Source organism: Pecten maximus, chromosome 11 (assembly GCF_902652985.1).
Source record: "Pecten maximus chromosome 11, xPecMax1.1, whole genome shotgun sequence".
NCBI classification, from domain to species: Eukaryota; Metazoa; Mollusca; class Bivalvia; order Pectinida; family Pectinidae; genus Pecten; species Pecten maximus.
In genome coordinates, this window is record NC_047025.1 from 21,171,580 (window position 1) to 21,187,389 (window position 15,810).

Genomic DNA, 15,810 nt, shown 5'->3' on the forward strand with positions numbered 1-15,810 from the left:
ATAAAAACCAAGACGCGTGGTTCAATATTAATTGAAGTAAGTATGAATACCTTGCGACAAATAGCAGCAGATTTTGTAGGTCACCGCTAGTAAATTTAAATATATTATAAACAGAATGATTGTTCATGTTAAAAGTGTCATCATCATCATCATCATCATCATCATCATCATTTGTTTACCTGACAATATTCTACATACACTTTATTGTCCCTGGTGTTGAAATACCGCCTCCATGACATTGAATGTCTGTTGATTTCGTACAAAGTCGTTTTTAGATTATATATTTACAACTATTTCGACCTTTTAGGACTCGTCAGTGATGCTAGGGACATCGTACAGCTGTTTTGTCATTCTAGGACTCGTCAGTGGTGCTAGTGACATAATACAGTTTTTTTCGTTCTTCTAGGACTCGTCAGTGATTCTAGTGACATCATACTGCTGTTTCGCCCTTCTAGGACACATCAGTGAAGCTAGGGACATCATACAGCTGTTTCGCCCTTCTAGGACTCCTCAGTGATGCTAGTGACATCGTACAGCTGTTTCGCCCTTCTAGGACTCCTCAGTGATACTAAGGGTCTAAAGTGTTGATGATACTTAGGAGGAAAAAAACTATAAATAGGTCGTAAAAAATTATCAAAATCTTGACGGGAATATACAAAAGACTCAGAATTGATTGAAAAATTTAAAAAACGCAATATTGGATTTCAAAAGAACGTTAAGAATCCGCTCTTCTGAGGTTTCAGTCACGTTGAAGTATCGTTTCAATTTTGCATAAAAAGTTTATGTAATATGTATCTGAAATACCTTCCAAAAAAAACCTAAAAAATATCAAATATTATGTCAAATTCTAATCTTTGATCTACAATAGCTTAAAAATAAGCTCACCGACATATGATTTTCTTTTCATATCTCTGTATCTCCCTTTAAAATGAGGTATACCATTTTAAAAAGTTAGTCATCAGAAAAGTTTGACTTTTCACCAGAGCAGATCCTAAAATTCTTAACTGTGTCACTATTCAATTAAAACATGACAAGCAGAGTCCGCCACCAGTATCTAACACCTGTAATATCAAAGGATTGTACTAAACATACACATTTGGCACAAATTGCTTATCTCTCCTATGGCAATGCCTTCCTTTTGTCATTTTGAACGTAACCGGTTTCAACTTTTAATAGAACCCAAATTGCTTTTCTCCAAAAATATTCTGAAGAATTTGTCTACTTAAAAACGCTTTTAATGTAATGTTTAAAATGTGTTATCATTACGTGTACATATCCAGAGACATATATCTCTGATATATCCCATTTTGTTTATTGCTATTTTTTTTTTGTAAAATGCATTGCTGTGATCACAGGCGTCTGTATCTGGTTACCATTTACAGAAAAAAATTAACCCCTACTCTACTATAGAGAAAAAATATTAGTCCCTACTGTAATAACCAGATGCTGACGCCTGTGCTGTGATAAGTATATCAGACTAGCAATTGCGAAAAGCTGATGGAGTTATCTCTCTTACACCATATTAATTTGCGTTCATTTTTTGGAATTCCCCTCCAGCCTCGTTTTCATTTTCCGCGGGTAAAAGGAACATGGCGATTGACAGCTGAAATGTTCAGACTGACACGCGGTGCCGTGTTTACATGTTGACAGCCACTGGGTGATGTCACGAGAACGCACACGGATAGATGAGGTAACGACAACTACCAAAGGGAAAGAAAAGCGGTATGTATACTTCCAAAAATCACTTTCGTTGTTTTTTTTAACTACCTAGATATACCTTGTTTTGTTTATATATGTCAATATCTGATTATAGACAGTGTGTTTCACTTATGACTCGTATGTTATGTGGTAGTATATGGAGCAGTACCAGTACCGGGTAGTATTGGGGTAGTTTATGTGGTAGTATGTGTTAGTACAGGGTATATAATGGGGTGGTTTAGGGGTATATATTAACACGATCGTTTCTGATGTGTTTGTCTATACACAGGCGTCTGAAGTTCTGACAGTAAACCTAGATATAATACCATATAAAAAATTAGAGTATCTAGTTCTTTTTTATAGTAGATACTCTAATTTTTTATATGGTATTATATCTAGGTTTACTGTCAGAACTTCAGACGCCTGTGGTCTATACTGGTCAACTTCAACAATTTGAAGGGAAAATGCCAGAGAGGAGTGAAAGGAAGAAGATTTTCTAAGTATTTTAGGATGAGAATTGGATAAAATGTTTGGCTCTACTCTGTGTTTGTATAGTGACGGTAGATGGCCGATTTAAATGAGTCTGATGGGACAGGAGACAATGTCTGGTGGTAGCTAGATTGTTCCACTCGTGTAGTTTTTGGAAAAAATGGAGCTTTTCTAGTCAGGGTTTTTGAATGGTGTATTTGTTACCAGCGTTTTGAAAAACCGTCTTCAATATGGTCTTGTGGGTACAAAACACATGTACAGAAAAACTGTATATCGAACCATTGATACTTTCCCCCCGCTGTATATATACCGTAGTACAACTTTGATGATTTTTGGGAATCAGTCCTATTTCCACAGCACTACATGGTATCACATTGCAGGTGACAGTATACACATTTTGAACATGCTAAAAAATTAATGATGATGTGCTGCTGGATCAAACAACGTGACTACAATGACAGTACTCCTGTATGGCTTCATTGATGTCGACAGAGCACCAGTATGATATACTCCTATACGTATATGAGGTCTTATTCCACCTGATTACATTGGTGGATATTGCGACCTCATATCCCCTCAGCGTGTTTTTCTTGTAGCTGCCAGTGCCCTGATTCTGGGGCGCGACAAAAAAGTGTCATGAACCATCTAAAACAATAATTCATGTTAACAAATATGTGTAGGCTTACTTGTTGATGAAGTATCAATCCATTTATGCACAAACTGTTGATGGACACCTCTTAAATATAATTATATCCACAATAATTCACTTGCAACCTGCTGTGTTCAAATATTGGGTCACTAAAACAACTTTGCCGTTCCGGTTATTATAAAATACGGTTTACCAATAAAACGGATAGCGTAACGTTATATTTTCACAACGTTTCGTTTGTTTCGTCTATTTCAACTCCAAATTTGGATAAACCGGAAATAACCTCGAGAGGTCACAATCAAAACAAGTATTGCGGTATATACAAATGGGATCTACGCTTAAACGACAAAAGAGGCTAATAATCACTGATCTTGGATATAGATATGGACACATGTTGTGTAACTTTGTGTATTTATGATAGACAAATAGAATAAGGTAAGTCAGATCATATGAAATGTGAGTAAAGATAACTTTTAAACGACTTTAATTAGGTGGGTCACAGCAACAGGTTTTATGTGCGGTGGTGATTAGAGGTTACATGACAGCCTGTCAAAAGTTTCCTGTCGTGTAATCCTCTAATATTATTGGAGTACAGTATGATAGTGCCCTGATACATTGATGTCGACAGAGCACCAGTATGATAGTGCCCTGATACATTGATGTCGACAGAGCACCAGTATGATAGTGCCCTGATACATTGATGTCGACAGAGCACCAGTATGATAGTGCCCTGTGCTTGAACAGCTCTCAGATATCCTCGATGTGTACCTACTACTAGATGTTACACTGTATACCTGGTATTTTTCGCCCCCGGTTATTTTCGCCCTTGAGCAACACAAAAGATATTCGCCCCTTTTTAATTTCGCCCTAAACTACTTTTAAGAAATGTCTTTTCTTCGTTCACAATCGGAAAATTCTGTTCGGAATTTTCGATACATTTGCACTCGGAACACTTGGGATTTATCGAGTTCCCCCATTATCTTTTCTTTGCATATCCCACTGAGGTGTGAAATGTAATCAGGTGTGAAATATACAATGCTTACCTGTGTTCAGATTTACTTTTAGCCTATATTGATTCAAATAGTATCAGGTATGCATGGTCGATTTTAAGCAAACACGATGAATGGTAAGTTCACTGTGCCGTGACTAATTAGAAGTCTACTGACCAGTGTTTTTCTCTTGTTCATTTGTCATCGATGGAAGCCACAAGCGACGATGAACTCATAAAATCAGTCTTCACAATGGCAAGAATTTTATGCTATTTTGTGTGCATCATTTTAAAAAATGATTCGATTTTAAAAGTTACTTAATAGTATTCTTAGTTTTTTTCAAAAATCAAATATACTAAACATAGTCCATATTCTCGATTTAACTCCATGTGATATTGCAAATTTGGAATAAAACAATAAATTGATTTCTAAATTTAGTGTAAACACGTGTTGCTTGTAATTGTATAGGATAAAACACTTGAAAAGTACGAGGGTATGTTTTGGATCCGACTACAATTAACCGAAGTATGATAACTTGTAAATCCTGCAATTGAGCTTGAAATTTTCGCTGTCATCTTAAATTCGCCCTATCATCAAAGGGTGAAAATGGCGAAAATTAAACGGGGGCGAAAATTACCAGGTATACAGTATATACCGTAGTCCTGTTGATGTAATACCGTTCTTAACAGTGTGATACGTATACTGTACTACTACAGTATTACTACCATACTGCTACCATTGCATGTTCATCTAGCATAGGGATAGGAATTAAAAGATGGTAGAACAACGGAATCACAATGGGAATGCTTATATTATATTGGTATTGCTATGACCAATTGTGATTTTTTTTTTCTCTGCTGATTTTCTCGGTGTTATCTAGTGAATTGTATATTCAAAAGCACTCAGTAAGTCCCAAATAAATGTCAATTCTATCTCAACTACATGTATCTCCAGTTGACATCATCTCCCTGACAACCTGCAGCAAGGTTGTCAATAAGAGCCGACAACCAGCGATTTGTCACCGGGTACTTTGACCGTTTTCGCCGGCTACTTTAGTGTCACCAAAATTATTTCATCTTCATCATCAGAGACCTACAGTATGGTTTTATGTTGGTATATATCATGATTAATTTGAAAGCAACAATTAAACCTTAGACTGTTTGCTATTGTGTTCATTTTTGATCTGAATGTCGTTGCCAAAACGTATTGAAAGTGTTACTTCGCTAGCTGTGAGGAACTGTGTTACTTCGCTAGCTGTGAGGAACTGTGTTACTTCGCTAGCTGTGAGGAACTGTGTTACTTCGCTAGCTGTGAGGAACTGTGTTACTTCGCTAGCTGTGAGGAACTGTGTTACTTCGCTAGCTGTGAGGAACTTGCAACTTGTATGAAGTGAATAACCTTTACCTGATGTAGTTTTCACACTTTCTGACATTTCCTTCCTCCCTTGATGAAGTTTGTCAGACTTTCTGACATTTCCTTCCTCCCTTGATGAAGTTTGTCAGACTTTCTGACATTTCCTTCCTCCCTTGATGAAGTTTGTCAGACTTTCTGACATTTCCTTCCTCCCTTGATGAAGTTTGTCAGACTTTCTGACATTTCCTTCCTCCCTTGATGAAGTTTGTCAGACTTTCTGACATTTCCTTCCTCCCTTGATGAAGTTTGTCAGACTTTCTGACATTTCCTTCCTCCCTTGATGAAGCTTTGTCAGACTTTCTGACATTTCCTTCCTCCCTTGATGAAGTTTGTCAGACTTTCTGACATTTCCTTCCTCCCTTGATGAAGCTTTGTCAGACTTTCTGACATTTCCTTCCTCCCTTGATGAAGCTTGTCAGACTTTCTGACATTTCCTTCCTCCCTTGATGAAGTTTGTCAGACTTTCTGACATTTCCTTCCTCCCTTGATGAAGCTTGTCAGACTTTCTGACATTTCCTTCCTCCCTTGATGAAGCTTGTCACACTTTCTGACATTTCCTTCCTCCCTTGATGAAGTTTGTCAGACTTTCTGACATTTCCTTCCTCCCTTGATGAAGTTTGTCAGACTTTCTGACATTTCCTTCCTCCCTTGATGAAGCTTGTCACACTTTCTGACATTTCCTTCCTCCCTTGATGAAGTTTGTCAGACTTTCTGACATTTCCTTCCTCCCTTGATGAAGTTTGTCAGACTTTCTGACATTTCCTTCCTCCCTTGATGAAGCTTGTCAGACTTTCTGACATTTCCTTCCTCCCTTGATGAAGCTTGTCAGACTTTCTGACATTTCCTTCCTCCCTTGATGAAGCTTGTCACACTTTCTGACATCATCTTCCCCCCATGGTGAAGTTTGTCACACTTTATGACATCACCTTCTCTGGCAAGGTTTCTGATATTGAACAATTTTGATATGGGCCCGCCGGCTAACATCATGACTCCCGCCATAGTGAAAAGGGGGGAAAGGCTCTCCCATGTCCCTTGGGTCGGCACTTCAGTGTATGTTTAACTTTTCATCTATTCAATGCTGTCGTGTGGATAGAAAACATATATATATATATATATATCGAAACATATAGAAACATTGATCATTTTTCAACATACCTGATCATTCATGGATACATGTCAACATACATAAACTCATTTTGTTATTCAACTCTGAGTTTCCAAACACTTTGCGGTCATATTTATAGTTGGAATCATGATAAATATGTCTCATGTGAAACTATTCTTAGCTTGAGGACTACCATGTGTCCCGTGAGATCTCTGGTCACATGAACAGGGTCATTACAAATATGGCAGCGAAATGTTTAAAATGTTTGGCCTCCTGTGAAATACAGCGGTCTCATGATCACTACACAGAGAATACATGAACCTTTTATGGTATTTTTAAAGAATTGTGGTTCATATACATGTATGGTGTGTCCTAGGCTTATCTATAAAGTGTCATGTGTACCTGCAGGTGCTTAATAACAGTACAATGACCTATATATCACTATCTATTAATTGATAAAACTTAGATTTACAAAGATTATTCAAGCCTGTTTCATAATTGTGAAAAACACAAAATGTTGTTGAAATAGGAGTTGCCTCCCTTGACACACACATGTACTTTTATTTGACTTGCGATTGGACTTCATTGTCCAGATGGAAGTACAGGATTAGTCACATAACTATTCATGAAACATTTTCCTACCAATGTTGATTTTGCAATAATTACAATTTCATAGATAGAAAAAATTGAGATAAGTTATAGGGTCTACGATATTCATGTGAAAAAGTAATGTGCAGTTTTCAGTAGTGATGGATGATCGGTTCAAATTTGTAATTGATAATTTGTTGGAATCAGTTGATATTTCTGATGCGATTTTGCCGATTATGATCGATTTTGGATAAATTGTTATTTTATAAAGATTGTTTTATAAATATTGTTGTACAAATGCTTTAATACTAATATTTTATGCAATATAGTGAAATGATATTAAATACATTTATGCTTTTTTATATGCAATACACAATTGCAAATTTGCAGTCGGCTTCCCCATTACAAATGGTGTTGACAATCATCATTATTAATGATTAGTAGTAATCATTTGATAACGTTTATTTTTTAAAAATGTTCTCGTATTGTATACAGTCATTCCTTTCAAAATCATGAAGTTCTATGATCATTTCAAGATAAAGGCTCTTTCTGACTTTCTCTCATTCTAATCATTTGTCCCAAAACTACTAATCCAAACATCGCAAAATGTTAAAAAAACCTCCGATACATTCGTTGAATATAAACGAACACATAAGTTATTTCCATACTGCTGACTTTGTTTTCCCTCCGGGATGGTTAAATATTTGGCGGATTTCGTCTGCCATGTTGTTAAATGTGTGTGTTGATTGGAATGATCTCCCCTTATAGGCGCGGTCGAATGGAAAACTGAAAGGTGCATTCGATCGGTACTTTTTACCGATGATCGAGTATGACGAAACACAATCAATTGTCGCATTTGGCAAGCATTAATCTATCAACAACCGATTCAACGCAACAATCAGTTCATCACAAGTTTTCATGGAAAAGACTCTCAAATTATAAATGAATAAAAAAATAACTTTCATTGTTTTGTTTTCACGGTCATTGTTATTGATGAGATATTGACAATAATTCCCCCCTGATTGTAACTTTAAACTAATCACTATAATGCCACATTGATCATCCCTGAAAGTGAAAATTTCCAGCTAGACATGGATTCAGATATGACTATGTGTGTAATTTACATTAAAATGTGCTTTAAACGCTTTTTATACACTATTTTACTTAACTTGTGATTATTTTGAAATTATCTGCTAAAATCTTCGACTTTAAACATACAATACTCTACATGTGTTTGTAGGGTACCTCACATGGAACATTTCTGAATGAATTTAAGACACTGAGGTACAGAATGCTGACAGGGTCAAAATTCAAACTGCCTATAATTTTCTTATTCTTATTTGCTATTCTTCATTCCTAATCCTTATATTTCAGTCCAATTCCTAATTTCTTATTCCTATTTGCTATATATATATATATATTCATGTATAACAATGACAAAACAGAGGATGCTTTAATCTGGAGAGCTGGCATTTTCTTATGTAAACAAATAAATAACAATGTACTCACAAATATTTTCTTAATTATAATCCTGTACAGGATCTTATTTGTGCAGAGATAAAATTGATGGAGGTCTAGAATATTTTTGTTTAACATGCTACCAAATTGATAACTTCAAGAAAATTTCATATGCAGATCAATTTTGCCAAAATATGACGATGTTTTGACTTCTGCGCACAATGACAAACTAAGGGTAGGCGTCCATAATGATACCACTTGTATTTCATGCTGTCACATCACCCGATCACTTCATGATTCATTGAAAATTAATACAAGTTACAGTAATCAAATACAGTATTATACTAATGCCAGGTTTTTTTACACTGTCTGGTGTTTTTGAAGTAATATAAATCATGTTGGTGTATTGATATAGCTAAATGAGGCATTATATTGCAATTGTAACATTATTAGCATTAGCAATCAACCATCTGAATATTCAAATAATATTCCATTACAACAAACGAATATTTGAATATCGAAATCTGCTAGTTGTTTCAGCTCTAGTTGTAGTATATGGTCTGTTTTATTTTATCCTTTAATTTATACAGTTTTTATGGAGGCGTTTACGCCTGCCATATTACAATCACCTACGAGTTGTGACGTCACAATCTCTCACTTTCGTTTTCGTTATATTTCCTTTCACAGTTCATTTTGTAGTTTCTTTCGGTTCATATATGATGTAGTTGAACTATATATGCATTTATGAAAACTATCAAGACTACAAATAAAGTGCTATTACATGAAAAAAGTTATATTCAGTATAAATTTCTCTTCGGCGGAAGTTTGGAATTTGAGACCTCTGGTGGTAATTTCTGTATGATTCGCTGAAGAGGCATCCTATCAAATCTCATATTGACTATTCAGATTGCTCATATCATATTTCATTGTTCCGGCCTGGTGATGAAAAAAAATCATGGTGGTTTGATGAACATTGTGTTTCATTGTCTGGGAGATATCAACTGATATTAACAATGTCAGCGGCGCCTAGACTGAAAAGATATAGCATTGTTAACAATTGACAAATATATTTTAGTCAGCTCTAGAAAAACATCTGCATTTATGAAAGTAACTAACTCCTTTAATGTTTGTGTCAAAATTAAGTATATATAACGTACAAAAATGTCAAACTTCTAATATTATAAATATGAAACACATTTATGCTGACTGCCTGTTGATATAATTATAATACAGTATGTACAGAATTTACAATCCTTTGACATTCAGCTCATAATATACACCATCATAATTATAATTTGATCTGTTGTCGTGCATCGGTCTTCTTCTCAAGACCCAGATATAGCAGAATGGTGTACAAAAGGTTCTTAAGCTGTTTTATCAAAATGTGTCACATTCCCCCTCGGAAGGGGATACATTTTACTACTGTAAGGAAACTCATCCCACATATTTTAGCACAATTTGTTTCATTTTCATTAGAAATTGGTTAGCATGTGGTCAGGGCTAAATTTTCTCAATGACATATCGGAGAATGTCGAGGTGAACAACTTGTTATGGGGTCGAAAGAAGGTCAAAAATAAAAATATCAAATTGAGCATTTTTTTCATTTCATATGAAAGAACATACCAAGTTCACTGAAACAGAATGTGCATATTTTATTGTCATCAGATGAAAAATGACAGAGATATGACACTTGGAGAAGAAAAATAATTAGCTATTTTTTCCAGCCAAAATTAAAAAATAATCCTAAATTGCAGATAAAAGATTTATGCTCTTTTATCTATATACATGTACACCTGAAGGCTTGATGTTTGGCATATCGTAACATGTATAGCTGGCTACAAATGTTATGCTTATCTTGACCTTCATTCAAGGTCACAAGGGTCAAATGATGGGGGAAAAAATCAAAGTTCTTTTAAAATTATTGATTTGGGTCACATTTTAAAGAATCTGCTTTTTTTAAAGGTGTGTGCAACGTATCGAGGTCACATAATCAAAATGACGCAGATATGATGGCACTTTGAAAATGAAATTCCTGCCAAAATTAAAAAATCACCCGAAACTGCACATACACATGAAGGCTGGATTTTTGGCATACAGATACATGTAGCATGTACATGTGTGACTGGCTACAAATAGTATTTTTATCTTTGACCTTGACCTTCATTCACATTTTAAAGAACCTGCTCTTATGAAGGTGTGTGCTTATTTTCAAGGGCAAATTATCAAAAATGATGCAGATATGGCCCTTTGAAGAATGTTTTCCTGCCAAAATTCAAAATTATCCATAAGTTGCAATTCAATTGTTAGCTCACCTGGTCCAAAGGAACTGCTGATGGGAATTGAACAAAATTTGACTGGTAGGATCATTATGGGATGGGGACTAGAAATTATACAAATGGTGGGGCTGACCCCCTGGGGGCTGAGGGGCCGGTCAAAAAGGGTCAATTTGGCTCAAATGATATAAACAACTTCTCTGGAACCAAGCATTGGATATCGCTCATATTTATCTAGTAGCATCACTGTGGGGTAGGGATTCAAAATTGTACAAATGATTGGGCTGATCTCCCGGGGGCCAGATAATGAGGCCAAAACAGGTCAATTTGGCTTAATTAAATAAAACGACTCCTTCTCTGAAACTAAGCAATGTATATCACTCATATTTGACTGGTAGCAGCCTTATGGGGTATGCATATAAAATTGTACAAATGGTGGGGTTTACCACCTAGGGGCCTGAGGGGCGTGGCCAAAAGGGGTCAGTTTTGCTAAATTGATGTAAACAACTTCTTCTCTGGAACTAAGCAAGGGATATCTCTCATAGTTTTCTGGTAACATTGTTATGGGGTAGGGAATCAAAATTGTACAAATGGTGGGGCTGAGGGGCGGGGCCAAAAGGGGTCAATTTGGCTAAATTGATACAAGCAATTAATTGTCTGGAAGAAGGCGGCGGATTTCTATCATATTTGATTATTATCATCCTAGCTAGGGATTCAAAATTCGTAAAGCTTTTCCCACCATTGAAAGTTGATTACTTTTGTTTTATCTGTGAAATCATTCAGGACCCCCCCCCCCCGATAATCATACATAGCCTTGCTTGGCATCAAGAGATGAACACAATCCTGATGTAAAAATAGGCCCTGTGTTCTTTCCCCACCCCAAGGCACTTCTTTAAACACAATCATATTGAATTGGTTTCAGATATGAAAGTTTTCTTCAATATTTTGCATGTAAAACACTGTATATTTATATACAGTACCTAATCGGCTAGTGTCTACATCTTGGTGGTAAATTGAAAAACAACAAATTACAATTTATTGTTAATGTTGATATTGGATCTATTAAAATAGATGGAATTGATACCTAATTTTGAAATAATTGTCCTTAAAAAAATGATGTCTTTGTTATTCTAAGATCAAAATAGAAAGGAATAAGCAATTTTTTACAAGATATTGGAAGACTTTGCACACTTTCAACAAAAAAGTAGCAGACACTCCTGTATTTTCATTACATATCGTGTATTGTTATAGCGTATCTAAATGTGTATCATATCATTTCGACCTTTCTAATACCCTGTATGCCTATTAGGTATAAGTTGGTTTTAAACACATAAATGCAAGTTTTGAACTACTTCAGTATAAAAGTTGGTTTAGAGTATGAATGTTAACGACATGTACCTAAGTAGAAGTTGGTTTGGAAAACAAATAAAATGTTTAACTTCTTAAGTAAAGGTTTGTTTGAAATTAGAAATATTTAACTACTTAAGTAGAAGTTGGTTTGAAACTTGAAGATGGTAAAAACCATTATGTACATCGGAACAGTCTAAATCATTACATTCATCAGGACTGTGAAAACCATTTTGTCCAGTTGGTTTGACACACTTAAGTAGAAATGTTTCATCATGTTGATACAGTAAACTCCGGTTTTCAAGAAGTCAGTCGGACCATGAAAACAACTTCGTAGAAACCGGACTTCGTGAAACACGACCAGTCCTCCCTGTCTAAAATTAGTCTCGATATATATACCGTTCACCAGCTGGCTAGCTAGGCCTAGCATAAATGTGTAAACACTAGCTGTATGATCAGTATTTAAAAGCAACAATCACTGGACATTTTGTTAAACTTGTGTTACATTTTAATTATTATTTACAAATTGTTATTAACACAACGTAAGCTAAACGCATGCATTGAATCATGTGTACATTAGCCTATATACAGTACACGTGTACGTATCAGTTACACAGGAAAATATACCGGCGAGCGATCATCAAACTTTTTTTTTCATACTTTCGTAAAAAAGTCAGTCATTTGTTTCTGTTTTGAAGAATAATGACACTTGTCAGCAAAGTCAGAAAGTTTGGTGATACACGCAAACATTGTTTCATCGACATTCTCGCGTGACTCTACGAACATTTTTATTTTGTCAACACTGTCCACGAACTCTACGAGAGTAGGAATTTTCAATTCAACCCTGGTATCACTATCGCTGTCCGACTCAGAGTCTTCCGATTTGTTATCCATTTCGTGTATAAAGTGACAAACAAATGAACAGTGACTTGTTATATCGGGTAGGGTTAATGAGTTGTTTTCACAGTTCGTACATACAGGTAAATTATCCCGTGGGGACCCCCGGACCATATCGCACAAAGCGATAGTTCGTACATAGCGACTTCGTGAATACAGGATTAATTTACAAAGGTTTATATAGAGGCTCAGTAGGGGATTTTTAAAGACTTCGTGAAATGCGGTATATCGTTAAATCCGACTTCGTGAAATGTGGAGTTTACTGTATCAGTTTAATTTCTATTCTTGCTTTATTTCAAATATCACCTTTTACATCTGACTAACGCCTCCTGCAGTACTTTCAGTACTTTGATTTTTTTGTGTGTGTGCATCAGACAGAAAATCAGACAGGGAAGGAGCTTTGTCATCGGTGTATAGTTTTGGTCCTTGATCGCCTGAGTATATGACAAAATATATATGTGCGAGGTCATGTTACATTTGTAATTTGCTCAAAAATGCAAAATTATAATAAACTCTGGCTACCGTACTCTTCGTGGCAGGCTAGTCGGTTTAATACCTTTTTTGCCATGACAATATACTTTGTCATCGGGGTATAGTTTTGGTCCTTGATCACCTGTCACAACCACCTCCAACACCAGGGTTTTTGCCAGGCATATTTTGGGTCCGGTACACGGACCCATTCCCATTTGAAAATTGGCACTATTTTCCCAATTTCGGTCTATATTTTCCCAATTCCGGTCTGTATTTTCCCAATCGCTGTTAACATAAGACAACCTAAAAATTCAGATTTATACAAGCTTCCAGTTATTGTTTTGTCAACATTAAAATGTTACCGTGAGTCATCGTGTTGTTGTTGGTTTTGCGATTCGCGCATGCGCTTGGATAGTCTTATTGAAGTCATATCATATCTGCGTTTGAATCGCCCATTTAAAGGGGAGTTTAATGCAAAGCGTTTACGTACGTTGACTCGTTCTATTTACCGAGGTCAAATCAAGTACTGGACTCGGGACGATGTCACACAATGCCAAATATTACGCAAAGAAGATTTTGCTCAAAGATTCGAAAGATTTAATGAAAGTTACGAGCTTTAGCGAAATACTGGTAATTCGCGATCTGAAAGTCAGGCAGCTGCTTCAAACGATCTCCAACCTGACTGATTTCACTCTTGACAAGCTTGTTAATGAGTTTAAGCACACTAAAGACAGAAAATTAAACATTCTCTGATTGATTAAAACAAATATCCTGAAAAGAGATGCTGACTTGTATTCATTTGTACAAATATTATGAAAAGAAACAGCTAAGCTTGTATAATTCATATATTTTTCCAATTTTATAATATGTTCCCAAATTTAATGAAACACCGATTGTATTTTTCCAATTTGTGGAAAATGCCAATGATATTTTCCCAATTTTTGTTCAGGGACCCTTTCCCAAAATAGCTGGCAAAAACCCTGAACACATGACCTCCTGGTTTTTGTTGACATCTTTGGTCATCTTTATCAGATGCACATGTGCAAATATTGAGTGTCAGTTCAAGGTCATATGAATTACAGCGAAGTTTCATATGACTATTTTTTTTATTGTAATGTATTAGGTACTTACCAGACTTGGTTAACAGACACATTTTCTACATAAAAATTAAGTTTCAAGTTTTATCATTACATATGACATATATATTAAAGTAGTATCAATTAAGACGGCAATATTTTTGTGAGGAAAGGCCATAGAGGCTTATGTGATAAAGAAGTCAAACATTTATCAACAAGGTAATATTTAATTTGAATATCACTGGATTTTAAATTGCTAAAATTGCACCACATAATCGAGTAGTGCCCTTTTTAGCTCACCTGGTCCGAAGGACCAAGGTGAGCTTATGCCATACCGTGGCGTCCGTCGTCCGTCCGTCCGTCCGTCCGTCCGTCCGTCCGTCAACAATTGACTTATTTGACTTCTTCTTCATAACCGCTGATCGGAATTTGAACAAATTTGGTCAGAAGCATCCCTATGGGTAGGGGACTCAAAATTGTACAAATGATGGGGCTGACCCCCTGGGGGCCTCTGGGGCAGGGCCAAAAGGGGTCAATTTGGCTATATTTTATATAAACAACTTCTTCTCTGAAACCGAGCAATGGCTGTCCTTCATATTTGCCTGGTAGCATCATTATGGGGTGGGGATTCAAAATTGTACAAATGATGGGGCTGACCCCCCAGGGGCCTGAGGGGCAGGGCCAAATGTGGTCAATTGGGCTATATTGATATAAACGACTTCTTCTCTGAAACCGAGCAATGGCTGACGCTCATATTTGCCTGGTAGCATCATTATGGGATGGGGATTCAAAATTGTACAAATGATTGGGCTGACTCCCCAGGGGCTTGAGGGGCGGGGCCGAATGTGGTCAGTCCGGCTATATTGATATAAATGACTTCTTCTCTGAAACCGAGCAATTGCTGTCTTTCATATTTGCCTGGTAGCATCACTATGGGGTGGGGATTCAAAATTGAACAAATGATGGGGCTGACCCCCCAGGGGCCTGAGGGGCGGGGCCGAATGTGGTCAATCCGACTATATTGATATAAACGACTTCTCTGAAACCAAGCAATGGCTATCGCTCATATTTGCCTGGTAGCATCACTATGGGGTGGGGATTCAAAATTGTACAAATGATGGGGCTGACCCCCCAGGGGCCTGAGGGGCGGGACCAAATGTGGTCAATTGGGCTATATTTATATAAACGACTTCTTCTCTGAAACTGAGTAATGGCTGTTGCTCATATTTGCCTGGTAGCATCATTATGGGGTTGGGATTCAAAATTGTACAAATGATGGGGCTGACCCCCCAGGGGCCTGAGGGGCAGGGCCAAATGTGGTCAATTAGGCTATATTTTATATAAACGACTTCTTCTC

At 36.5% G+C, this 15,810-nt stretch overlaps 1 protein-coding gene across 1 annotated transcript in view; it reads left to right on the forward strand.

Moving 5' to 3' along the window:
- The first annotated feature begins 1,589 nt into the window (after positions 1-1,589).
- Positions 1,590-15,810, forward strand: part of LOC117338495 (ATP-dependent DNA helicase Q4-like) — a 263,643-nt gene continuing 249,422 nt past the window's right edge. The window contains exon 1 of the mRNA XM_033899851.1: positions 1,590-1,722. The gene's annotated coding sequence lies outside the window, so the exon portion shown is untranslated. The remainder of the gene's footprint in view (positions 1,723-15,810) is intronic.